The 25,970-nt window shown below is 36.3% G+C and overlaps 1 protein-coding gene across 1 annotated transcript in view; it reads left to right on the top strand.

The window, feature by feature from the left end:
- LOC111641635 overlaps positions 1-25,970 on the top strand; it is a 51,380-nt gene that overhangs the window by 5,923 nt on the left and 19,487 nt on the right. The gene's annotated exons all lie outside the window — the stretch shown is intronic.

Below are 25,970 nucleotides of genomic sequence, written 5' to 3'. Positions count from 1 at the left end.
TGTTTTAGGAAAGGAATTTCATAATTTTTAAGATATTATATTTTTAAAGNTTGGAACTATTGTCTGGGAAACTTTTCTGCGAACTCGTACTCTGTGTCCTTATGTCCTTACCATACATTGTTCTCAACATCTGAAAACTTAAATTAAAGGCAATGTTTCTTCTTACCCGTTTTAATTAATTAAGGGAAAGGTTGTCAGCGATTCCAACCTTTGCCTATGGTCACCGTTCAGTACCCCGCCTTTAGCGCCCCCTACCGCCCGCTCGCTTCTTTTCGTCCCCCTAGCTTTACCCTCCGCCCACTGTGCGAACCACAGTTCTATAGCGTTAAAACAAAATAATCATTCTACTTTGTTAAATAGATACTTCCTTGTGAAAAAGTAATGACCCTAGCCATTATTTATGGCTAGGGTCATCAGACCAAATCAATATAAATTATTCATATAAACATATTTAATGTAAATCCTAATATGTAAAAAAATTACGCCAAGTAAAAGAATTATGACAGTCAGAGTTTTTCTTTGGTAAAGATAAGCTCGAAGCTTCGAAGCGGTACCCACAAGATTTTTACCCATATTATTATTGATATTTTCTATATTTCGCTTCCAAGCGCCAAGCTTAACTTCACCAAAGAAAACAAATTTGACTATCGTCTAAATTGTCATACTGTAATTCTTTTACTTGGTACAATTTTTTTACATCTCATGTTTTTGTTTTGATATATATATAGGCCTTTATAGTCGGTCAGTGACTGTTTCACTTGGCACGGAGTCTCTGTCGTGACTCCATAAATATATATATACAGGCCTATATTACAAACAAAAACAGTTAAAAACATTTTCAAGAACTAAATTTACGTGCTTTGTAAAACAAGTGTTGGATTCTTAGGAAACTCATTTCGCGTCATTCTTGAGAAATAAGATTTAATAAATAATTACAGCAGTACAGTTTACATTGAAGTATAAGATTCTGTTAAATTTTTTATATTATAAAAGTGTAACAAAACATTTTTATATTCTATACACGATCGTCCGCCTCGCATCTGTTCGTGCTACGTCAATTGAACCATAGATTTAAACAGTTTTTCAAAATTTAAATTCAATTGTGTTCGTTGATCCGTATATAGATTTAAATGTTAAATCTTCGTAAATTCTTAAAATACGGGATGTTCCGCCGGAAAGTACCAATTGATTTGGCTATAAAAAATTGACGGTTGAAGATGTAAGTTCCTCGTCGAGTTAGGGTCTTACTCGACTATCGTCGAGTAAGACCCTAAGCACTGGGATAGAGGCGATGTAGGTTCGAACCTTTGGCATTTTAATTTAGTTTTTTTAGATGTGATGTTTTAATAGGTTATTTAACAACTCTTACTAGTCAAGACACTACTGGTACAGAAGTAAAATTTTAATGTATAGTGGAGTCGATCCGTATGAAGACGACTAGAGTTCTTTCTTAAAGGATCGTAGTTCGTAGCCGAAGATAGAATATGGTGATAACTTGTTTTAATAGCCCAATTTTTAACTCTTAACCGCACAAAAGCGTACAAATCACTCGAAGCTCAATTTTGTAGCGAGTGGCTGGGTTGATGTAAAGATTTTGGTAAAAAGTTCTTCAGAACATACCTTTCCTAGCAATAGAAATTTAAGTACATTAAAACAAACTATGACGTTTGGTCATTGTATTGTTGTACTGAGTAAAAATGTACGTTTTATGGTAGTTTCATTGACTGCCGCGTAGCATCGCTTCTAAGTGCTATGTGGTATTTTTTTTTTTTTTTTCTAATTGTCGAATTTATATTGTTCTATTTTAAATTTTACTTACACCGTATCTCTTCGTTAGGTGAACCGCTCAACGTTTACGCTTCTCCCCGTTTAAAGTTTGGTTACTCTGTCGTGTATCGGATGAGGTTAAAACGGAACGGAAACGTCACAAATATGGAAAAACACACACGTACACCCGAGACTCCAATACGTCACACGCGAGTTGTCTATAAATGTGATTCCCAAACTTTTTCGAGCCACCTTTCCCTCGTTTCCATAAAGCTATATCCAACGCCCATTTATCCATTTTTCCTTGTGGCTTGGAACTATTGTCTGGGAAACTTTTCTGCGAACTCGTACTCTGTGTCCTTATGTCCTTACCATACATTGTTCTCAACATCTGAAAACTTAAATTAAAGGCAATGTTTCTTCTTACCCGTTTTAATTAATTAAGGGAAAGGTTGTCAGCGATTCCAACCTTTGCCTATGGTCACCGTTCAGTACCCCGCCTTTAGCGCCCCCTACCGCCCGCTCGCTTCTTTTCGTCCCCCTAGCTTTACCCTCCGCCCACTGTGCGAACCACAGTTCTATAGCGTTAAAACAAAATAATCATTCTAACCTGTTAAATAGATACTTCCTTGTGAAAAAGTAATGACCCTAGCCATTATTTATGGCTAGGGTCATCAGACCAAATCAATATAAATTATTCATATAAACATATTTAATGTAAATCCTAATATGTAAAAAAATTACGCCAAGTAAAAGAATTACGACAGTTCAGACGACAGTCAGATTTTTTCTTTGGTAAAGATAAGCTCGAAGCTTCGAAGCGGTACCCACAAGATTTTTACCCATATTATTATTGATATTTTCTATATTTCGCTTCCAAGCGCCAAGCTTAACTTCACCAAAGAAAACAAATTTGACTATCGTCTAAATTGTCATACTGTAATTCTTTTACTTGGTACAATTTTTTTACATCTCATGTTTTTGTTTTGATATATATATAGGCCTTTATAGTCGGTCAGTGACTGTTTCACTTGGCACGGAGTCTCTGTCGTGACTCCATAAATATATATATACAGGCCTATATTACAAACAAAAACAGTTAAAAACATTTTCAAGAACTAAATTTACGTGCTTTGTAAAACAAGTGTTGGATTCTTAGGAAACTCATTTCGCGTCATTCTTGAGAAATAAGATTTAATAAATAATTACAGCAGTACAGTTTACATTGAAGTATAAGATTCTGTTAAATTTTTTATATTATAAAAGTGTAACAAAACATTTTTATATTCTATACACGATCGTCCGCCTCGCATCTGTTCGTGCTACGTCAATTGAACCATAGATTTAAACAGTTTTTCAAAATTTAAATTCAATTGTGTTCGTTGATCCGTATATAGATTTAAATGTTAAATCTTCGTAAATTCTTAAAATACGGGATGTTCCGCCGGAAAGTACCAATTGATTTGGCTATAAAAAATTGACGGTTGAAGATGTAAGTTCGACGAATGTTTTATGAGAAAAATCCCCATCAAATTAAACAGAAGAAAACACCGCATCTCTATGCGCGCTTCGACAGTCACGGTGACATCGAAGCGTTATCGGTTTGTCATCCGGTAAACAAAAGTAACGCGTTAAGCTGTCACTTACGAGGAGAGATCCAGACGTTGGGGTCTCCAATTCGAACAAAACGCGGTGAGAAAGTAGCCTTAAACAGAAACAGATCCTCGTCCAAATAATAGGACCCGCTTCTCGAGCTTTTCCAAAAATTGGGCCTCTGAAAATTTAGTGTTTAGCTTATAAGTCTTTGGAAGTTTTACGACCCGGAACGGCGATAGTCGAGTAAGACCCTAAGCACTGGGATAGAGGCGATGTAGGTTCGAACCTTTGGCATTTTAATTTAGTTTTTTTAGATGTAGCATAATCGTTTTATATGTGAAAATAAATGTGAAGGTATAAAAGTTTTATTTAAATTAACGACGTAAGAGTTAAATTTACAATGGTTTGTTTTCGTTAAATAGGAAATGACGTCACAATTTTTAATCTTTTTCTTTATAACCGCTAAACGTGAGGAATAATAATAGTAATAATAATGCTAACGATGCGGTAAAATAACAAAGTTACACGCAAAAAATAAACAATCTAAAACTCCGAAGGTTTAACCTACAACGTCTTGCTCCAGTACCTCGCGTCTTATTCACTCAGCTATTGCCACTCTGGGACGTAAAATTTCCAAAGACTTATAAGCTAAAAACTAAATTTCCAGAGGCCCAATTTTTGGAAACGCTTGACAAGTGGGTCGTATTATTTGGACGAGGACCGTTTGTGTTTAAGGCTACGCGCTCACCGAGTTTCGTTCGAATCGGAGACCCGAACGTCTGGCCCCAGTGCGGTAACTAGGCAGGTGCAACGGGTACACCCGCACAGGGCCCACTTAGAAGGGGGACCCAAAATGTATGTATTTGTTTTATTACTTTCCCAAACTTAATTAAGGGGTCTAAATGCAAATTCTTGCGCAGGGCACAGGAATGGCTAGTTACGGCACTGTCTGGCCCTCCTCTCGTTAGCGTAGGAATCATTTTTGAATAATTTTCTTAATGAATAATTCAGAATAACACATTTAATCGCAAAGTTTAAACAGTATTTCACGGGTTCTGTCACGCCAATTTTTTTTTAGTCTACCGAAAAAAGATCAAAGTGAAAAAAGTCGTCGGAAGAAATTCCCCAAATTTTCTGTCGGTCGATAAAACATCCCCAATCTGGAAGCGCTGGAGGAATTGCAAAAAGTTGCCTTTGGTTCTCATCGTCACTTCCCTGCTCGAACATGCCACGTGACGTCACGAAATCGCTAGGGGTGCGTATACTTTTCGTTATAGATGGATCGAACCGGTCTNCTTTGTCTTATTTTAAGTTGTCGTGTTTTAATTTACTTGGATATTAAAACAATAAATTTTTTAAAATGTAGAAGAAAATGATAAAGAGTATCGAGATGTTTTATGAAAACGGAAGAAATGAATTGAGAAGTTTTCTAAATATTAAAATTATTTATAATTTTAATTTACTCGAGAAATTTTTGATCCGAAAATAATTTATAACCCGAAAAATTAATTTATTAGGTTATAAATAATAAAAGTTAATAAGGTTATAGAAAATAATTCTTCCAAACATTCACCAGATATTGTTCTCACACACGTTTAGGTCGGCCTGCGCAGTCTGACACTGCGCCAGGAAAATCAAATGGTTTTTCAATTCTACTCGGGTGGTCGGTACAGCTCGCCGAAGCTGTTAAATTTTCCCCCACACACTTCCAGGAATGACTCAAAATCAGGCATGCATGGTTACTCCTTTGAGGATTAACCCATCGTGTATAGTGGGGGTGAGATTTTCCCGCATAGAGAGGGAGAAATTGTGCGCTTCCCTTTAGTGTGTCGGGTCAGTGCTGAGCAGGGTGTGTGGCTGTAAGGAACCAGTGTTGTGCTTGATTAAATTGTCGGGTGCCAGAGTGCGCACTTGTGGAGAAATTAAAGTTCAAATACATTTTTCTTGTGTTATAAAGAATTTGTGTACTATGGGAACATTTAAAATATTTTATAATAGTTATTTAATATGTGTATTTAAGTGGTGCAGAGTTTCCCTACTCATTTCAATTTGTATATTTTTTATGTTTAAACATGTATATTTAGTGAGTGTTTCTTGGAATAAATATGTGGACTTGTTAATTAATTCTGTCTACAGTGTCACCCGTTGTAATTGTCGCATTAGTGTTTACATTGATGTCTGTCACGCGGTGTATACGTTATACGTTTTCACGAATAACTGTTGCTCAGGCATTTGCTGATCTTCCGCGTGATCTAGTTTTTGTGTTGTGCAAGCGTTGTTTGTGGAATAATGTTATATAATTGTTCTTTACTGATCTCTTTGCTCTGTAACAGTTGGATGCGGGTATTTTTGTGTGAATTTGTCATGTAGTATTTGCATATGTTTCTTGTTTCGTGATATTGTAGTAGATACAATCGATGGATTCGTTTGAACTTTGTTACTTCATCCGTTGACGTGGTTTACCTCACGTGGAATGAACAACATACAGTATGCTGAGGTGTATTCGTTGTGTGTGAGTAAATTGGTGAATGCGTTTGTGATGCAGTAGTCATACTCGGACCAGTTTATTTAACGTTCAAAAAATCTACGTTTACCATCGTGAATGTTAGCCTCTGCCTAAGCCACGAAGGCGAACCTTCTTAATCCGGCCGGTTCATGCTGTGAACACGTAACCATCATTTTTATTACTTCCACAGAAGTGGGGGTGCTTTTACAGCTAAAGCTAGGTGTGTGAAAATAAGCCACTCTCGATACGGTGAACTGACGCGATCCAGTAGCCTCCCACTCTGGATCAGCACTGCTTCTTTGTCAGTTTTTCGCTTCAAATTTCCCTACAACTTACTGTATGGGTAGTGCTACCGGAAGCTTACGCTCCTGCCGGTATGGCTCCGATTCTCTCATCTCGACAGGAGACGACTGTCGACAGAACTAATATTACTATTATCATTATCTCACTAAAACAAGGCTACACGATTACAAAACCATCATCCCGATTATGATACAATAAAATTAAATTCGGCAAAGCGAATAACCTAATTACATAGCTGAAAAAAATAAATCTCTACGCATTATCAAAAAATCAGTGTTCGGATCCGATCGTATAATTTCTCATAATAGTTCGAGTCAAAGTATGTTTCCACTCGTATTATGTTACGAGTAACTTGACTCATTACAGGTGAACTTACTCGTAAAACGTGTAAAAAATGGATTCACTCGTATCGTTGATCCCAAATTAAAGTTAAAATTCATTTGTAGTGGGCAAAATTACTGTCGAATTCCCTTTTAGAGTAAATCCAATCCAAAACCTTCATTTCGGGATTGGGAATAAAATGTTCTATATTCACGAAAGAATCCAAATAACACTGAAAGTCATCGTATAAATTTTTGAGCAGAATATTCGTGTAATTCGAGGGAATTTCTAACTGTCAATTGAGAAACTTCCAAAACAATTTATAAACAAAACTAATCTCTAGTACAGTGTGTTTAGACATTAATTATAATTTGGATTTAATCATCACCGAAGCCAAATTTTTAATCAGTAAATTGTTTTAGGAAAGGAATTTCATAATTTTTAAGATATTATATTTTTAAAGTACTTAAATAAAAAAAAAAATTGAATATACCAAACAAAGTTTCAAACGGCAAACGCGTGGAATAAACTGTAAGAACGTGTGTTTAAAAGTGAAACAATCGAAGGCGATTTACTTGACGAAAAACCGTGCTCATCACTACATTTCGCGGCACCGATACAATGTTATTTCGGCATCATTCCTGTTGAAAATTACTGGAATAACCGATAACTCGTCGACACCGATAACATTGCTCGGGAAGATATCATTTAGATTATTCCTTTAAGGACATTTATTTTAGATAATATATTCATAAAGGTATAATTTCTCCTTAAAAATTGTTACTTGCAAATATACCAATAAATACGCATAACTTTTATACTTACTCGTGCAAAAGCGATGACCCTAGCCATTATTTATTTAAATACATTATACGCTACTGATATAACATCGATCCTTGTCGGCAATCATTTTTCTATCTACAAAATATATTTTCTAGTATCTGTACTATTCTAAGAAACATTACACATATATACGTTAACCTGACACATAAATTAGAATGCCGGAGACTTCGAAGGAATAGGTTAGAATTTTAGAAATATTTGTCTGTAGAGAACTTGCGCGAATGTCATCTCGCCTAACAAATTCGTCGTCGCTCCGCCTCCCGCGCCATATTTGTGCCGTGTTGTTCGGGGAGGTGTTTATAGTTCGGGTTGCGTCCGAACATTTATCACGTTTCGAAGATGGCTTTCGCTTTCCCGGCTCTGTTATATATATATCGGAGGGGGAAACATTTTTACATTTTTGGACACGGGACCTCGAAACGTAGAGAAATGCAAAAATAAAAATTTGAAGTTTTATCTGTAATGATGAACGTGCGGGTGTGTGTGGAGTAAACACGAGTTTGTTCGTCCAATTTGAAACTCAAAAATTTCCATGACTTTTGTCGAAAATTTCCGAAATTTTGCGAGGAGGTTTGTATATTAGGGGGATCGATTCTATTAAGTTTTGATAGTTAAAGGTCGAGGGATTGGTGGTACAGTACGTATCTCGAGTATGGTTAGACTTAATGAAGATTTTAATCGTTATTAACATTTACAATTTTTTTTATAAAATTTATCTCTACCCTCAAAATTGAGCTTTTGCCATTTTATAATAAGTAAAAATATAAAAAGTTTTTAATAACAAATCTTATAAATAATGGTGCCCTCCACACATTTATTTTTTAATTAAGATCTAATAAGAGCCGGGAATGTTACGCAACTCGTTGCTGGATGTTTTAATAGGTTATTTAACAACTCTTACTAGTCAAGACACTACTGGTACAGAAGTAAAATTTTAATGTATAGTGGAGTCGATCCGTATGAAGACGACTAGAGTTCTTTCTTAAAGGATCGTAGTTCGTAGCCGAAGATAGAATATGGTGATAACTTGTTTTAATAGCCCAATTTTTAACTCTTAACCGCACAAAAGCGTACAAATCACTCGAAGCTCAATTTTGTAGCGAGTGGCTGGGTTGATGTAAAGATTTTGGTAAAAAGTTCTTCAGAACATACCTTTCCTAGCAATAGAAATTTAAGTACATTAAAACAAACTATGACGTTTGGTCATTGTATTGTTGTACTGAGTAAAAATGTACGTTTTATGGTAGTTTCATTGACTGCCGCGTAGCATCGCTTCTAAGTGCTATGTGGTATTTTTTTTCTAATTATCGAATTTATATTGTTCTATTTTAAAATTTACTTACACCGTATCTCTTCGTTAGGTGAACCGCTCAACGTTTACTCTTCTCCCCGTTTAAAGTTTGGTTACTCTGTCGCGTATCGGGTGAGGTTAAAACGGAACGGAAACGTCACAAATATGGAAAAAACACACACGTACACCCGGGACTCCAATACGTCACACGCGAGTTGTCTATAAAAGTGATTCCCAAACTTTTTCGAGCCACCTTTCCCTCGGTTTCCATAAAGCTATATCCAACGCCCCTTTATCCATTTTTCCTTGTGAGAAAAGCTTGGAACTATTGTCTGGGAAACTTTTCTGCGAACTCGTACTCTGTCCTTATGTCCTTACCATACATTGTTCTCAACATTTGAAAACTTAAATCAAAGGCAATGTTTCTTCTTACCTGTTTTAATTAATTAAGGGAAAGGTTGTCAGCGATTCCAACCTTCGCCTATGGTCAGCGTTCAGTACCCCGCCTTTAGCGCCCCCTACCGCCCGCTCGCTTCTTTTCGTCCCCCTAGCTTTACCCTTCGCCCACTGTGGGAACCACTGTTCTATAGCGTTAAAACAAAATAATCATTCTAACCTGTTAAATAGATACTTCCTTGTGAAAAAGTAATGACCCTAGCCATAAATAATGGCTAGGGTCATCAGACCAAATCAATATAAATTATTCATATAAGCATATTTAATGTAAATCCTAATATGTAAAAAAATTACGCCAAGTAAAAGAATTACGACAGTTCAGACGACAGTCAGATTTTTTCTTTGGTAAAGATAAGCTCGAAGCTTCGAAGCGGTACCAACAAGATTTTTACCCGTATTATTCTTTTCTACATTTCGCTACAAAGAACCCAGCACTTGTTTTACAAAAAACAAGTGTTGGGTTCTTTGGAAACTCATTTCGCGTCATTCTTGAGAAATAAGATTTAATTAATAATTACAGCAGTACAATTTACATTGAAGTATAAGATTCTGTTAAATTTTTTTATATTATAAAAGTGTAACAAAAAAATTTTTATATTCTATACACGATCGTCCGCCTCGCATCTGTTCGTGCTACGTCAATTGAACCATAGATTTAAACAGTTTTTCAAAATTTAAATTCAATTGTGTTCGTTGATCCGTATATAGATTTAAATGTTAAATCTTCGTAAATTCTTAAAATACGGGATGTTCCGCCGGAAAGTACCAATTGATTTGGCTATAAAAAATTGACGGTTGAAGATGTAAGTTCCTCGTCGAGTTAGGGTCTTACTCGACTATCGTCAAGTAAGACCCTAAGCACTGGTAGGTTCGAACCTTTGGCATTTTAATTTAGTTTTTTTAGATGTAGCATAATCGTTTTATATGTGAAAATAAATATGAAGGTATAAAAGTTTTATTTAAATTAACGACGTAAGAGTTAAATTTACAATGGTTTGTTTTCGTTAAATAGGAAATGACGTCACAATTTTTAATCTTTTTTTTTATAACCGCTAAACGTGAGGAATAATAATAGTAATAATAATGCTAACGATGCGGTAAAATAACAAAGTTAGTCTACACGCAAAAAATAAACAATCTAAAACTCCGAAGGTTTAACCTACAACGTCTTGCTCCAGTACCTCGCGTCGTATTCACTCAGCTATTGCCACTCTGGGACGTAAAATTTCCAAAGACTTATGAGCCAAAAACTAAATTTCCAGAGGCCCAATTTTTGGAAACGCTTGACAAATGGGTCGTATTATTTGGACGAGGACCGTTTGTGTTTAAGGCTACGCGCTCACCGAGTTCCGTTCGAATCGGAGACCCGAACGTCTGGCCCCAGTGCGGTAACTAGGCAGGTGCAACGGGTGCACCCGCACAGGGCCCACTTAGAAGGGGGACCCAAAATGTATGTATTTGTTTTATCACTTTCCCAAACTTAATTAAGGGGTCTAAATGCAAATTCTTGCATGGAATGCATGGCACAGGAATGGCTAGTTACGGCACTGTCTGGCCCTCCTCTCGTTAGCGTAGGAATCATTTTTGAATAATTTTCTTAATGAATAATTCAGAATAACACATTTAATCGCAAAGTTTAAACAGTATTTCACGGGTTCTGTCACGCCAATTTTTTTTTTAGTCTACCGAAAAAAGATCAAAGTGAAAAAAGTCGTCCGAAGAAATTCCCCAAATTTTCTGTCGTTCGATAAAACATCCCCAATCTGGAAGCGCTGGAGGAATTGCAAAAAATTGTTTTTGGTTCTCATCGTCACTTCCCTGCTCGAACATGCCACGTGACGTCACGAAATCGCTAGGGGTGCGTATACTTTTCGTTATAGATGGATCGAACCGGTCTTTGCCACGTGATACAGATGGCTTCTGTCGTGTGTTTTAGTTGGCGGAAAGTATACGAGTAGGATCGAATCGTATTTACGCTGCGAATAAATTTGCTCACAAAATGGGAGATTGCACGTCACGCATTCTCGCTGTAACGCCGCGCAAAATTGTCTCTAAATATTTATTTTTTCATCTCGGTTTACGGGATGTTTTTACTTACCATTTATAAGTTTTAATTACAGTACTTTTCATTATCGACAGTTAAACATATTTCTTTGATGTTAACTATAAGCTTGACTTTAACCGTGTTGTCGCCGTCTTTAATCGTTTTTATTCGATCCAAAACGATCCTACGTTCGGATTAGTTTGATCGCTATTCAGTTGATCCTAGATGGCGTTTCATGATCAGATGGATTGATCAGATCTCTATAGTTAGTTTGTATACAGGATTTGAATGATTAATCTTGGATCAGTTTAATTCAAAGAAGGAAGCTCACGGAAGCTCGACATTTTGCTGTTTTTCCCCAAAGGTGATTTGTGATTCAATTTCACGCCGAATGTCGAAACGAGCGAACTAGGGCTTTTATCTCCACTCGCAATCGGCAGTAACAAAATTTTATCGCCAAGTGTCGATTTTGGCGCTATACAGCGCGACCCCGTAAACCATATCTTTCACGTAACACCGCAGAAGAAATGTAAGGAATTCAGATCGGGAGATCTTGGCGATCACGCTATCAGGCATAACGGATCGTGACCCGCGCTTTCTCTTACGACAAAGCCATGACTGGACAATAATGCTCACGATTCGACTTCTGCCCTATCTTGCGGGACGAAACAAATCTCTATAAAACTTGTTCTCCCACCAAATGCCACTTCTTTTATACATCTTAAACCAATTAAAGCGGGTACTTTCGAGCGGAACGTCTTGTATAATAAAATATCCAAATTTTAAAAATTATATTTATTATCCGAAAGAAAGATCACCATCCCTGTTAATGAAACTTGTTTTCCAGTGTCAGTTAATTTCAAGGACTAGGAATTGTATTAGAGGAATTTTTGGAGCTGAAGAAATAAATAAATATAGACTATATCTAGCCTATATTTATTTATTCCTTAACGGTTTTAACGGATTTGTCTATTTAGGACTAATTTCAGCAAAGCTCTTTCGCAAATCCTAGTATTACGTAGTCTTTGTTTTTCGTTTGGTTTTTTAAGTTACGGCAACGCAACACTTGGGCGATCTGCCTAGAGGAATGCCGTCCGGGAGGTCTTTTTAAGGGTAACTGACCTCCTTTGTTCTGTCGTGCATTTATCTGTTCGATGACCATCTGGGGATCGTTCTCATCATCTACGTTTTCTATAACATCTGACGGCAATGCTGAAATCGTGAGCCCTACTCTTGGTTCAATACCTAACGTGGCGACTGCTTCGTTGCGGAATGAAGAGTTCGATTTTTCATAAATTGAATAAATCGGAAGCCTTTTGACTGGTTCGTTGTGTCATTATTTTGCATCTATGAGGCGAGCGTCTTTTCGATGTCTAGACTCGTTCCCCAGAATCTACAACTTTGACTGTACCGTGATTTTCAGTCGACTAACTTTAACTGAAACCACAGTGTAGTTAGTTCCTCGCTGACAGCGTTAACTCTCTCTCCTTATCGGAGTGTAAGTTGCGATGTGCTACAAATGTCAAAAATATGTCCGTCAGTTGGTGGGCCACTTCTTTAGACGTTTCGATTAGCAGTGCTAGCGGCGAGAAGAACTCGGTTAGAGGATCTTGGTAGACTATGATGAACTTGAACCCGCGATTAGCTTGTACTTGCGTGTTTATTAAGTCCACTCGACATGGGTCATTCCGTTTCTATGTGGAGAATGGGCTTACAAACCCAGCATTTTCTTTTCTTACTTTTTTGCGTTGACGTGTCATACACATTAATAAGAAAACAATTTTATTCGTAACAATGGCATGTTTTCTCCAAGTTTCAGTTTTCAGTCTCTCGAACTCCGTGCCCTACATCTACACGGCTGCTTCAATCGAATCGAAGATTTCATAATCAGGTAAATAGTACTTCACAAGTTCAATTCTAGACACTAGTTTATTCGTTTGACAAATTTCCAGAACGTCGAATCGTTTCGATTGCGTGTAAAGATGTTTTTTCCATTGCGCATTTTGCCTCATCAACTTCACTCTTAAGTCTGTCGTAAACTTCTCTGGTCATTTCGCTGTAGCGAGTCTTTCTCACTCCTCGAGCGAAGAATTTGCTCCAGAAAACGTTCTTTCGACACTCCGATTCTCCGATTGATTTTGATCCTCGTTAGGTTGTTGGACTATTCATGGCGAAAACGAATAAATTATTGCATTCCAACCGAATACAATGAAAAAAGCGAAACCACAATAAGAAATGCGTCCACTCTTGTCATCGGCTCTTAATAGACTTAAGCTACTGTACCAAATATACTTCCATTAGTCTAGGACAGGACAGTTCAGGCGGAGCAATTTTGCTGGGCTCCTTGGTCCTTGTGAGAGGAAGAGTAGCTCGAGGGATAAAACAATCTTTTTGCAGGTCTGAACATGCAAAAAACACTTAACTGATCCATATCAGTCAAAATTAATTTCAACAAGTAAAATCTGTAAATAACTGAAAATAAAACAATCCTTGCTATCAATTCCGGTTTTCTCGAAAATCTCTTAAAACCTGGTATTGATTAGGTAATACTAGAATTTACGAGAGTTTTGTTGAAACTAGTCCCAAGTAGACAAATCGGATTTTAGCGGATTTTGAGTTTTCCGTAAGATATACAGACTTCCGGACAAAGAATTTGGAGACATTTACAGAATTTTACGTCACTTATACCATATTCCATTCTAGGTCTTCCACGACTGGTTTTTTCCTGTACCTTTCCTTCCATATACGTATCCACTCAGAAGAAGCCAATTTCTTAACCTTATACAAATTTAAAGTTTTATAGAACATTCTATTCTGAGTAAACAGCCCGGTGTGCAACGAGCTAAACAAAATAAGTTTTTAATAAACTCGATCTGTATACCATTATCTTTATTAAACGAAAACCCCAGATTTCCGAAGCGCGTAACAAAGAAGGCAAAACCACTTCAATAAGTGTAAGTAATCGTTCGAGTTTCGTAATCTAGCAATATCCCCAATTGAATAATTTTATTCGTCAGTAGTCCAGAACGAACCTTCTTATTAGAGTAATGCGTCCAAAATGAACCGTTATTCGGAAAGGTGACTCCTAAATATTTGTAATTTGAAGTGACCCGTATACGGAATCTTTTAAACCGTCGTTTATCCGCCTTCGAATTTTTACTACCTCTTCGGAAAACGACAATCTCAGAAATATTCAAATTTAATTTCAAAAAATGTTTATTTAAATAGGTAGTCAACAAATCAATCCATCCCACAGAATCAGATAAAATTACGATATCGTCAGTATAAGTATTTTAATTTGAAAACCATATGCCATCACTCCAGGAGTTAATAACATCAATAAGATCGTTCAAAAAGATACCAATCGAAATTGGACTTAAAATACAACGGTGTTAGAAAACATTAACGAAAAACACACCCCCATCTCTTTCTAACTAGTAGCTCGGGACTAGGGGGCGTTCTTTACAAATTTCCATGAGGCACGGTTCCTTTGACTTTTTTGTTTCTATCAATATGCTCTACAGCTCTGTTAAAGTCTGAATGGTAAGATTTACCCTCCGAATGAAGAGGTGGCGACCCCCCCAAACTGTAGCCCCTGTGCGAACAATAAAGTCAAAGGAACCATACTCCTACTCGCGATCTTTCGCGAGATATAAGCCCCTGAAATAATAAATTCCTATTACAAATATACTGAATTATTTATATTGTTAAATTGACGAAATAATAATTTATGGACCAAATGAATAATAATAATTTATATCGTTAATTTAAATAATAATTAAAATCGTTAATTTGAATGTTTGAAATATGACACACGATAGGGGCGCCTCTAGTGTCCGTTATCAAACGGTTACGCGGACAGACATCTGTTGAATGGGTTATATATATAGATTAGGGTTTCTCAAACGAGATCCCATGATCCCGGTTGTTTTTTTAATCCGGGAAATATCCCAGGAAATTTTTCTTATTTCGGGAAATCCCGCAAATTTCTTAAAAATTCACTTTTTTTCTTATTTTGTGTTAAGGTTGAGGAATTTTGCAAATAGAAAGCATAATTAACTCATTCACTGTCAAAATACATTTGTATTTATTAATTTTAAACCTACCTATTAGTTTTTTTTAAATTTTTGCTCGTTATAGCGTGTCACAAATGGTCAATAATCAATATATAGCTTATTTGTGGCAGGACTATAAAAATTCTTTACTTGTCGGAACCTGTAATATCTGGAATAATTGTGCTTACGCTGTCTTGAGTTTTAACCATGCCCAGTAGCTTCAATAAATGCCTGACGCCAGATTGTGCAAATTGGGCAAGGATACAAACGAGTACAAAGTCTGCAAGTATGAAGTTTTTCTTCATAAACCTGATTATTAAAGCCAAATGAATTGCCGAATTATCGAGCTCTAAGCTTGATGCCGCTATTAAAGCAGCCAAGGTAGACAAATCAAGAATACTAGAGAGCGAAAGAAGTACTACAATCTCGAAAACGAACTCGAAATCTTCCAGGCTACAGGTGAAAAAACACATAATATCTGTCTTCTCTTAAATGCATTAAACACTATTCCAATCACATCAATTGAATCGGAAAGGGCATTCTCGGTGGCAAGACTTTTCATTACTAAAATAAGAATTAGAGTGAGTTATCGGAGTATTGACCATCTTTGCTTTTTAAAATCTTATAAAAGTTTGCAATATTTTGTATTATATTTTATTTAAAAAACGAAAATTACCTTCTAAATTAGAAGTTCATTTTTTTAATTTTTAACTCAATTCAAAACATTTTTTTTGTTGTTGTTGTATGCAGTTTCCAGCAAACTTTAATTAATTTTTTTCTATTTGTGAAAATTTCTACGTTATTTAAAGGTAATTTTTATTATAGGCCTATAGACCTTACACAGCATTATTAATATGATTTTGGAGGTTACAGAACTTTAAAATTACTTTAAAAAATGGAAAATAATTATATCATTTGATTTCAAGATATTTTGTATACCTTAGAAATAATTAATTCTATCCCGGGATCCCGGGACAAGCAAAAGACCGGGAAATGAGAAACCCTAATATAGATAGTGCAGAACAACTTTGAAAGAAGCGATGACAACCAAATCCCTCTACAGTTACCAGGGACGTCACTCGTCCCGTTCTTAAAAATCAAGATTAGAATACTTGATTTCCACGATTCCGGAATTTCTCCTATATCAAAAGTTTTTACGAAAGACTTTGATATTGCCTCGATACTCCATAATTCCACTGGGATCCCATCAAAACCCGGAGCCTTATTAAACTTGAATCTTTTCAAAGCAAATGCAGTAAATTAATCCAGAGGATCAAACTCTCGAGGCAACAATTCTTGCAAATTCCCAAATTGATTTTGTTTCGCTCGAGGCTGGCAGTAGGCAGAACTTGTCTGTCAACTGATTATTGCTTTGGCAATATCTAATTTTAAATTTTGACTTCAATTCCTCTAGAAGATTCTGTACTTCCGTATCTCGACATCTTGATCCGCAATCGATCCATCATCTACGTACAGTATTAACACAGTTAGACTTTCTGTACAAACAAGAGTCCGCTTGATTTATCGCGTGTCCTCTTCTAATTAAAAAAATCTGCATTCTTTCATTTCAAAAACGAGGCTCTTGCTTTAGATCATATAAACTCCCGTTCAATTTGCAAATTGTCCTAGTCGAATCATCGAAACCTTCTGGTGATGCATATACTGTAGACCTCTTCCCTCAAATCTCCACGCGGGAAGGCTGTTTTGACATTTTGTGCTTTAACGAGAGGCCTTAGTTTATTGCTATTGAAAGTAGAGTTTCGATTGCGTCAAACCTCGCCACTGGGGCGAACGTTTCTGTACGGTACACCCCTCGTTTTCGTGAATTTTCTTCGGCCACTAGTCGAGCATTATATCTCGCAAGGAGACGGCCGGCACGTAACTCTAAACATAAATAGTTCTTTGTTCAAATAATAGAACCCACTTCTCAAGCGTTTCCGAAAAACGTGTTCGTAATTTCTGCATGTTATTTGAAACAATATAGCGCAGACGAAAAGATTAGAAAAGACTGTTCAACATCCTTTATTCGCTATCCTTTTTCCTGGGTCGAGACGCTTTTTACATTGCGTAAAACACTACCTAAGCCGTGGCTGACGGTTGCGGATAGTTTATTATACGTAAAATTTTGACTAATTTTAAACAATTAATAATTACAGTATGTACTTGTACCCGCTGTACAGATATAAAAGTAAACACCGCGTATGGAATTATTAATTTAATATTATTTAATGAAGGCGGCGATGTTGTTTTTTTACAACTCGGGGACGGCCCCGAACACTATCATTTCTTACATCTTACAAGTTGAAAATCGACTTTTTTCTGCGAGAATAAAGCGATTTTAATCACAACGTATTATATAGCCTACGGTGCTTTGAAAATTAGTTGTTTGTATTTTTCAAATTTGAAATTTTATTATAATTTCGTGTATTTATCTTCAGAAGCAACTTCTGAATTCTTCTGGAGATTCGAATTTAGAATCCGAGATGTTTTAACTAAGGAAATTCGAGACGTTTTTAAAGCAGAAGCGATTTTTTTAGGAAACATTTTTCCTTTTTTGTGAGGAAAAATAAACTCGAAATATGTAAAAGCAATTAATTCGTAAACAATAAGGAAAAGAACAGAGGTTATTTTGTTTACTTAGTTTTCTTATTTCTAAAGTTAAGCGGACTTTAGATTAATCCTTTCGTGATTCGAGGCAATATATTATACTATACTGTACTAATATAGCCTAATTAGAAATAAGGAAATCTTAAAAATAATGCGTTCTGGAAACGTGCCACCAAAACTTTTTCCGAAACTATTTTTCGCTAAAAAGATAATTTTTTGTTTGGTTTGCGTTAGTAACTTGAAAAATCTAGTTACTTCTTCAAGGATTTCTAGTTTCGTACAGAAATTGGCCTCTATTTAAGGAACATAAACTCTATTATTTCAAGATGTTTGTTTAAACAGAATGCTCTTTTAATATTTTAGATTGTAGAGTATTTAATTTATAGAGAAATCAGTTTCTATAGAAGTTTGCTTTTTGGCAAATATGTGACGATGAGAAACTTCCACCGTGACCTATAAGACTTTAAACGGTATTTGGATACCCAGGAATTAAATGTTAAATACCTAGTTTGTTCCCGTTTAGGTTTATTTAAAAATCTGGTTGTCAAACGAGCCAAAAAAGCTGTTTCTATCGAATGATATTTTAGATTTTACGAGTGTTCGAGTTGTATTTGAAAGTAATTTATACGGTAAGCGAAATTGAGTAAAAATTTAATTCGTATTGTTTAGAAAGAACATTAATTAAATGTTGTTAAACAATCTCTTATTAAGACAGTTTATATAACGCAGCGCCTTAAGTTAGTCATTGTCTGTAATGTAGACGGTAATTGAATCTCGCGCATTTACTTCCGTTTAATCTTACGTCGAAGCGAAATGCTTAGACGAAATCTCTGGGCTCGAAACTAAAAGTTTAACTTCTCGAGAAAATACCTTTAATTTCAGATTTGTATAACAAATTTTTCGGCTAGTCCGTAATGAAATCGACTCTCGTCGATTAAAATTTAATTACTTTCCCGTCTGATATAACAGAGGGAAAAGTATGGCCATCGGTCAAAATGACCGCCCGAGATTTTTATATTTTCGGACTCGAGACACCTCGAAACGTCGAGAAATGCGAAAAAATTCGGGGGGATGTTTGTCCGGGGGCACGATTTTGTTCACCCTCTTCGAAACTTAATAACTTCCGCGCTTTTCGACGCTATTACATTTTGGTGGTTAAAGGTCGAGGAGGTGGGGAGATAAACGGGGTCGTGTTTTATCTCCAGTAGGGTCGGACTTAATGGCGATTTTACTCGTTATCGGCATTTACAATTTTGTTTTCTTTTTATAAAATCCATCTCTACTCCGAAAATTGAGCTCGTTTTATATTTTTAACTATTATAAAATGTCAAAAGTTTTTAGTAAAATATGATAACAGATGGTGCCACCGAATGTTTCCGGGAAAGTTAAGAAACTCGTCGCTGGGTTTTTTCATCGAGCGCCGCTTAAATATGTCATTCAAAACCACATTAGCGTGAAAGAATTACGAATTAACGACTCGATTTCTCAACCTCGGGTATAATTTCTAATTTAAAATAATTGCGCGCAAGAATTTTTCCAAGTGCTCGACAAAAACGAAGAAGTGTTTCGAACGCCAATGGTACACATCGCTTATAAAGCGTTAAATCCGATGTTTACTAAACCGTAAAATTTGGAAGGAACGAGTTTTATACGAAGCCATTTCTGACATATTTAGAAAATATACAAACATTTTCTTTTTCATTTCACTAAACCATTCCGGTTTATATCCGTGTCGTTTTTTACCTTTTAAGACGAGATTTAGACGAGTTTGTCGAGGGCGACGATCAAATACACACAATTTACTAAATTTAATTTTAATTTCCGAGTGTTTTTACAATATATAAAGTATTAGTTAATGGAAATAGTTTTATACGGATAAAGAATAATTTCCATAAACTAATACGTTATATATTGTAAAACGTTACGAAACTGCCGATCTTTCCTAAGTGTTACTTCCTTTGTTTTAGGGATTATTTCTGTAAGTTTTAAAATATAACAACGATGGCTGGAAAATGAGCGAGGTTGGAATATACGAGGCAGTACCGGTGGATATATTACACTAAGAACTTAATAACAAAATATAGAAATCACGATACAATTAAGTACGTTCGGGTTGGCCCGCCTGGCAAATAACTTAACTTTTTTGTCCAAGCGTTACGTGTAGGATACTTGGGAATCGTCCCTTAACTCTTCTTACAGACATCTGGTATTAACATTTCTAGTTACTGGCGTAAAAATAGACATAGATGTCTGTACCATTGGTGCGAATAATCCCCTTTATCGGTGTTCTCTCGTCGGGAGAACCGGAAAATTTCATGCAGTTTACGCGAGCATTTCGAGGTCCTCTCGTTTTATTAATAAATAATAAGCCACGCTATCAAATTAATTTATTATATCTCTATCTTTAGTCTTTTGCATCGACGGATGTAATCGCCATAACGCCGATTGTTTAATTGGGGAGAAATAACGCGCGGACTATCAAAAATTCGACGTCGAATGCGTAAACTGCTATCTTTATAAGAAAATTTCAGAATTTCATCAAATAAATGCATTCGCGTAACGCCCGAACAACATTGTTACGAAATAAAGAAAATTTTACGGTACAACTCGCACAGTTTGTATTGGTGAAAATTTATTTTTATACTTTTGTAGCGATGCGTTGCGTGCGACGTTGTCACTAGCGAGTGCGGCGGTCCATATTAATACCAATTGGAATTGATTTTTACGGTTCAGAGGCGAATAGAGAGCGGAGAATACGAGGAATGATATTTTTGTAAAGGCATAATCGTTTTAAATTACTGTTTTGTCGAATGGCTCTGATTACGCGCGACACTCTCCAGAGTTTCTCCAATTTTTCGTAGGCGAGGAGACTCCGGCATTTAATTTTATTTTGTTGAAAAGTATTTATGCGGTAAAAGCAATTTAAGGCGCTGTTCAAAAGTCGAGAAGGTAGACATTTTTTCAGATTTTTTTCCAAAGTTTCGTGTAAAATAAACTACCGTGCCACGCCACTCTCGAAATAAAGTAGCGAAAAGCTTTACTACGTCGTTTTTCTTTCGACCGACGTCAAATTGTCTAGACGAGGACGACATTTGCGGAACGTAACTTTCGGAGGCCCCGAGCGCGCGCTTATGGCACCCGCGCCACCGTCTGCCGACGTCGCGGAGCTTCGTAGTAGTCGGTGAGACTATTATATTTGGTGTAAATTCGTCTATTTTTCTGGAAATTGGAATAAATGACGTCGGCACTGGAGGGAGAGGGCGGTATGACAAATCGGACCAGGGGGGTCGAGCTTCGGTGGACGTCCGTTTATTTCGTTATATTTTATACAGTTTATGCATTTTACTATATTTATTTCAAAATTTCTTGTTTGTTTCGTTTTTACTCACACTAACTATCATTAATAAAATTAAAGTTTTTAACGGGAATCGAGTTTTGTTGGACGTTCGAAGCGGGGAGGTGCTTACGGAAATTTGGACGAACTGGGACGAGAGGGGGTAAAAATTTCGGGAGAGATGCGGACGTAATTTATGGACGGCCCCTAAGATTAGGGCCACGTTTTACCCCCTTTTTTTTGGGAATGAAAGTTGCGTTTTATACGCAATAAAATACGATGTTTCGAAATGCTTTATCGTAAACATTTCAAATTTCGTCGATGTCGTAACCCGAATGTATCGGTATACTGTTCGGAGCAGACGTAGCCCTTTCACCGAAGACTAAATGCTAACACTTCTACGTGTCATTTTATTATTATTATTATTATTAGTTTTCGTCAGTCTTTGTTATTACGTTATTGTTTCCGTTTTTGGACATTTATCGTCGCCAATAGACTGTCTTTGTATTATCTCCGTCAGTTTCGATTTGTCCCTGTCGATAAGGTTCGTCATACGAAACGTTAGATCGGTCAAATATACGTTTTAAAACGCGACAATTGTAAACATTGTAGTCTGACGTTTTACTATTTATAAGTAATTTCTCGATTATGACGTACGTCTGTTTCTTTTAATTTTATTTATTATTATTTTTGACTCTCCTCTCTGTGGACGCTAAATGAATCCTTCCCCCCTCCGTATCCGTTGTGATTCGTTCGAACCCGCGATGAATGCTGCCTGTTGGCGAGGGATGAGCGATCGTTATAAAAATTTTCTGATAAAAACAATTCCGGATATTTTCTAAAACGCCTTTGGCAAAACTACTCGTAGGCTTTAACGTGTCTTTTCATTTTTTTTTTCGTTAGGGCCTACCAGTGGCCGAGCCGTTCCCCGAACACTGGTAGTTCGGTGGTGGGTTCTCGCCCGGAGTTTTCCGGGTTTTCTCCGCGTCTTTAATGCCTAAACAGGAGCCAGTTAGCCTTAAAAGACTTCCCGAAGGCATCGCCCGAGTGTCGCGTTGTCCAAACAAAACATATGGCGATGGAATGAAGTATTAATATTTTCCTTATCGAGCCGTGTTTTACCGCGATGTTAAGTCCGTTTAGTCTCGTACTTATCCGAAGCAACCTTTCTCGAAGACGACGGCCAAAGTGGTAACGGAAGCGAATCGGAGCAATACCGAGTGGATCGAAGACAATGATAACCACTGGCGGAAATGGTCATATATACGTTGAAAGAAATCGGGAAGAGCCAAACGCGCAGAAACCGAGTGGAAGGAATCGAAAGAAACCCGCGGGAACAAAATGCTAAGGGTGTGCGCCAGCTCTGCGGCGAGACACGCGGAAAAAAGAGAACTGGCAAAATGAAAAAAATTGCCGACGATAGACAAACTGAAAAGAGAACTGGTAAAATAAAGCAAAGAAAATTAAATACTGGTCTAAATCTAAGTTGCCTCCAGCTGAAATAGACAGCGCGAGTTCAAATCCCGGACGTTGAAAAGGGAAAGATGTTCGCAACGTTCCCGCTGTCATAGTTGACGTAGAAAATAGAGTAATTAAGCAGAAAATAGGACAGTTGCCGAAAGCTTTCCTAGAAACCGGTTTATAGTTTGTTGCGAACCTAGTCGATTTAATTAATCATGGTATTACTAGAAAAGAAATCGCTATATCAGTTGCAAATGCCGATTCGTGCTGGCAGGCCGAGGTAGTAAAATATGTCAACGTAAAACGAAATTTACGACTAAAAGTTGCAAATGCAAATCTTTAGTAATTCTGCCTAATTCTAAATGCCATTCGAGTAACTCTAAACGAGTACCGAAGAACCCGTTCTTATTTTCGCATTTCATAGTTTTATTTATTTTGGATAAAGGGGAAGAAATTAGGGTTTTATTGTAGTCGGATAATCTGCCATCTTTCCGATTCGAGTTTCTTGGATAAAGACCGAATTTTGTTTTTTAAATCAACTAGAATTTATTATTTCTCTACCGCGTTAAAATGAAAGCCAACGAAAATAATGGAATACTTTGATCTAGACTTGTAGGGAATACCGACACGTATCATACGTCGACTGACGTATATCATTATCGTAGGAATAAAATCATAGAAATCGTGGGGTTAATCATAGTAATAAAAATATAACTGGAAAAAATCCAGCAATGAATTGCATTAATACTGCGTATGGCTTCATATAATAATACTTCCATTTCGGCATAAGGTATTTAGGAAAAAGTATTAAGTATATTTAAGTCGTCCTAGGTCTTTGACACTCGGCTCCAAATTTCTACCGTATTTTGGTTTTTTAAAAAATGTAAAATTAGAATACACCCTTTTATTTATCGAGGAAAAAGAAGAGTCGAAAAGAAGTCGCTTACGATTAAAATTTACCATTAAAATATTCACAGATGCGTGGAAAAGCTGTTTGGCTACAGTAAATAGTAAACAATAATACAATCGAGCTTCGAAAAATCCTAACTGATCGGGATTTTCAAATATATACGTGTAAATTAATGCCCATTTTCGATGACCTCTCGGACTCAAAAATGTCATAAAAATAATAACAAGTAAAATAAACGGGAAAAATTCGGTGGACGCGTGTGGACGTGTCGACGACTCTGGTTTAATAACTCGGGGCGGGGTAATGATTAAGGAAGGAAATTTAGCGAGATAGTCTGTACGTAAGGGGCATTCGCGATATTAAATTTTGGCGATTAAAGTCGGAGGGAATGGACTACGGTGGGTGTGCGATGTATCGTATCTTAATGAAAGGGGTCGTACTTAATTAAGGTAATATTCGTTTTAGCATCTGTCGTTTGTTATAAAACTCGTCCCAGTCCTGAAAATTAAGCTTTTCGCCTTTTATAAATAATAAATGATAGGAAATTTACTTTTTAACGGATGGCGTCACAGACAATTTTAATTTTGCTCTAATATATCTTACTCGTTAGTGTTTTTCGGGATTTCTTAAGCGAGTAATAGGTTTCTACGATTAAACGTGTTTGGAAATAAAAATTCCCCAAGAGAAACCTTAAAGATCTAATGGTATCTTCAAATAAAAAGTTTCGTTTAAATTATATAAAATTCTATTTTAAAAACGATTCTATTGGAGAGTGATTAAACTAAGGAAGTTTGTGGAAATATATCTGTACAGTAAGATAAAGCCAAGAATATCCGAGTGGACACGCTATTAGTACCGCTTCAACGTTATTAAAAATTCATTTTGTGCGAAGGTTAAACAGCGAAAAACCCTTATTCGTTACTGACGCTTGGATATGTTTACTTACGTACAAAACCAAGTCCAATTTTAAGAGATACCTCTACAGTTTCGTTTCCAGACTATTTAGATTAGAGAGAAGGGACGAATCGCTTCTATTCGGTGCCATTTTCTGTTTTTTTCAAACCCAATAAATTTCAATTATTACCTTTAAAATGGAAGATAAATATAACAGCATTTTCGTAGAGATATTAAAGAAAACAATTTTGGGTCGGAGGTGCTGGCACCGTTTCAAACGGGTGACGGAAGGTCGCTGGCTTTTTTACTAGGTTGGCAGACTGACGATTCAAGGTTGTTGGTGTTATGATTTTTTGCTTTAACTTCCGCCCGAAATTGACCCGGCCAAGTTATACGATGTTTACGACACTCGCTCGAAAGATAATGCCTCCAATGTTTTTGTAGAGTTTTTATTGCTATTATGTAACCGTTAAGTTGAAAATAAATGTTTTTTAACGACTAAACAAAGAAAATGATAATTGCAAATTTTATTGGGTTGTCGCTTCGAAATTTTATAGCAAAAAAAAAACGAATGTGTATAAATAGCGATTGAAAATTAGTTCTAAGAATGGTTAGGTAAGCGCCGGTGAGTAGACCAACGTCTTCTCGCTGGCGCTTACGAGAGTGTATTACAACTATTCTGTTGTTAAACGAGGAGACGAACAATTGAATCTTAAATGCCTGTTTCGTAGAGCGATCCTAAATTTATTTTCTATTTTTTTTTTTTTTTAATTAATTTCGTTCGATATCCTGTGCACACATTTTTCTAATATGGAAGATTTTAATGCTTAATATTAGAAAATGTTGTGTAAATAAGTTGTTTCCCGATGATAACGTTCCTACGCGCTTTTTGATTTTTACGTTTCCCGCCGAAGGTGTTTTCACGGTTGACAGATCTCGTGTGACTTACAGTTCGTATCGAAGCGTTATCTGAAACAAAGAAACCAACTTTTAAACACGAAACTCGCCATCTCCGGAAATTAATAGGGAAATATTTACTTTTGCGCGCAATAGAATGGCAATTGACATTAAACTATAAAAATATACCAAATTTTCTTAATTTACGTAGTTTTTAGGCCGCGGATGCTTAGCGCCACCAAAATTAGAAACCGCAAACATCCGACACGTTTTTATGTAAATAAGTACTGTATACAATAGTTAGTATTTAGCTATAACGTTAAGAGTAATTAACTGACAAATGTTAGGTTGATTTATATTTAGTAGATGAACAACATTTATTAATAATAGAATTTACCAACGAAAGAAGTTTTAAACAATACGGGACTTGGACCGGCTTTAACGAAAGGGAGGGGCAAATAACGTCGCTTCGGATACTTTAAATCTCGTTTCGACTCCATTCGAGACATTTTGATGGCATTTCGGGGCGTTTAATGCCCGTACTTAAACGGATTAAGTAATAAATTTGACTTTTAAAGTAGTTAAAAATGATTAACAATCGAGTTAAATCATCAAAGACGTACTTTTAAAGATCGGTAAATGTCATTGGTTAAAGTCACGTACTTAAAAGTTATTTTTTCGGTTA

The sequence above is a fragment of the Centruroides sculpturatus genome, unplaced genomic scaffold (assembly GCF_000671375.1).
Source record: "Centruroides sculpturatus isolate CEXI.00-Female unplaced genomic scaffold, Cexi_2.0 scaffold1554, whole genome shotgun sequence".
NCBI lineage: Eukaryota > Metazoa > Arthropoda > Arachnida > Scorpiones > Buthidae > Centruroides > Centruroides sculpturatus.
This window is presented reverse-complemented; position numbering and strand designations above follow the sequence as displayed.